This window comes from Trachypithecus francoisi, unplaced genomic scaffold, assembly GCF_009764315.1.
Source record: "Trachypithecus francoisi isolate TF-2019V2 unplaced genomic scaffold, Tfra_2.0 Lachesis_group1, whole genome shotgun sequence".
Lineage (NCBI taxonomy): Eukaryota > Metazoa > Chordata > Mammalia > Primates > Cercopithecidae > Trachypithecus > Trachypithecus francoisi.
The window spans coordinates 138,645,975-138,648,888 of record NW_022681454.1 but is presented as its reverse complement, the minus strand read 5'-3'; positions in this window follow the sequence as shown (position 1 = coordinate 138,648,888).

Sequence of the window (2,914 nt, the reverse complement as noted above, 5' to 3'; positions counted from 1 at the left end):
TTATTATTATCATTTCTTTTTGCATCTCTTTGCATTTGATTTTGGGAAGTTTCTATTTGCCTATCTTCAAGCCCACTGATTCTTTCCCTGGCTGTTTCCAACATAATCATGAACTCATCAAAGTTATTCTTCACTTCTGTTACACTGTTTTGATTTCTAGCATTTCTTCTTTATTTTTCTTAATTTCCACTTCTCTGCTTATACTACCTATCTGCTCTTTGATGTTGTCTACTTTTTCAAAGTTCCCTTTTAGAGCTTCTCTTTATTACTCTCTTTCCCTTGGTAAACTTATCAACTCTCATGTTTTATCACAAGAGAGCCGAGGAACCCAGATTTTCATTTGTAGCCCTATTTTTTAAAAATCCACATCCACATATCTTATAAATTTTTATAGACACTAACATAAATGATCCAACATTATCTAAAAATGAACATATCCAGAATGTAATCTCATGTCACTTCCATCACACTTCCATCTCCAATTTCCCTTGTTCTACTTTTGTTAATGTGACCATCATTAAGAAAAAAGATCTTAAATTGATCTTTAATTTATTTATTATCCTCAAAATCTATTAAATAATTTATTAGGTTTCTTTATTGTTATGATTATTTCCTCCTTCCCAATTTTACTTGCAAGTTCAAGTTCAGGCTATCATTAGGTTTTACCTTGGCTTTTACAATGACCTTCTCATTATCTGGTGATCCCCCATTTTTCTCTTCAAACAATGAATAGATTTATTTTTCTAAATGCCACTCTGATCATATTATTACATGTTATTAGCTATTTTAAAATCTACCAATAAGTCCCTGTTGGATACTAGAGTAAATGTGGCTCCCTGTCGAACTTGGCATCCTCCACAATGTGATTAACCCCATCTTTCTAGTCGTTCCTTCTTTCAGTCTTCACATTCCCACAGTTCTCCAAAGTGAATTGCTGTAAATTCTGCCCCAATTCCCAGCCTGTATGTTCATTTTATTCTATTTTTGAAGATTGATTTTGGTTTTTTGAATCTTTTTTCTTTCTCAACATTCACATCAAATTTTATTATTAATTTTTTAAATTTTACTTTAAGTTCTGGGATACATGTGCAGAAAGTGCAAGTTTGTTACATAGGTATATGTGCACCATGGTAGTTTGCTGCACATATTGACCCATAATGTAAGTTTCCAACCCTCCCCACCACCTGCCAACAGGCTCTGGTGTGTGCTGCTCCCCTCCCTTTGTCCATGTGTTCTCATTGTTCAGCTCCCAACTATGAGTGAGAACATGCAGTGTTTGATTTTCTGTTCCTGTGTTAGTTTGCTGAGGATGATGGCTTCCAGCTTCATCAATGTCCCCTGCAAAGGACATGATCTCATTCCTTCTTATGCAGTATTTAACCAATATTGCACAGTATTCCATGGTGTATATGTACCACATTTTCTTTATCGAGTCTATCATCGATGGGCATTTAGGTTGGTTCCATGTGTTTACTATTGTAAATAGTGCTGCAATAAAAGTACATGTGCATGTGTCTTTATAGTAGAATAATTTATATTCCTTTGGGTCTCTACTCAGTAATGGAATTGCTGGGTCAAATGGTATTTCTGGTTCTAGATTACTGATGAATTGCCACACTGTCTTCCACAATGGTTGAACTAATTTACATTCCCACAAATAATGTAAAAGTGTTCCTATACAGTTTTGCAGCATCTATTGTATTCTGACTTTTTAATAATTGCCATTCTGACTGGTGTGAGATGATATCTCATTGTGGTTTGGATTTGCATTTCTCTAATGATCAGTGATGTTGGGATTTTTTCATGTGTCTTTTGGCCATGTAAATATCTTCTTTTGAGAAGTGTCTGTTCATATCCTTTGCCCACTTTTTGATGGTATTTTTTTTATTGTAAATATGTTTAAGTTCCTTATAAATTCTAGGTATTAGACCTTATTAGATGGGTAGATTGCAAAACTTTTCTCCCATTCTGTAGGCTGCCTGTTCACTCTGATGGTATTACTTTTGCTGTGCAGAAGCTCTTTAGTTTAATTAGATCCCATTTGTCAATTTTGGATTTTGTTGCGATTGCGTTTGCCATTTTTGTCACGAAGTCTTTGTCCATGCCTATGTCTTGAAGTTGCCTAGATTATCTTCTAGGGTTTTTATGGTTTTAGGTTTTACATTTAAGTCTTTAATCCATCTTGAGTTAATTTTTGTATAAGGTGGAAGGAAGGGATCCAGTTTCAGTTTTCTGCATATGACTAGCCAGTTTTCCCAGGACTATTTATGGAAGAGGAAATCCTTTCTCCATTGCTTGTTTTTGTTAGGTTTGTCAAAGATCAGATTGTTGTAGATTTGTGGTGGTATTTCTGAGGTCTCTGTTCTGTTCCATTTTTCTATGTGTCTGTTTTAGTACAAATACCATGCTGTTTTGGTTACTGTAGCCTTGTAGTATAGTTTGAAGTCAGGTAGCATGATGATTCCAGCTTTGTTGTTTTTGCTTACCATTGTCTTGCTATATGGGGACTTATTTGATTCCATATGAAATTTAAAGTAGATTTTTCTAATTCTGTGAAGAATGTCAAGGGTAGTTTGATGGGAATAGCACTGAATCTATAAATTACTTTCACAATATTGATTTTTCCTATCCATGAGGATTGAATGTTTTTCCATTTGTTTGTGTCCTCTCTTATTTCCTTGAGCAGTGGTCTATAGTTCTTGAAGAGACCCTTCATGTCCCTTGTTAGCTGTATTTCTCGGTATTTTATTCTCTTCATAGCAATTGTGAATGGGAGTTCATTCAGATTTGGCTCTCTGCCTGTCTATTGTTGGTGTATGGGGATGTTTGTGACTTTTGCACATTGATTTTGTAGCCTGAGATTTTGCTGAAGTTGCTTATCAGCTTAAAGAGTTTTGGGGCTGAGATGATGGGG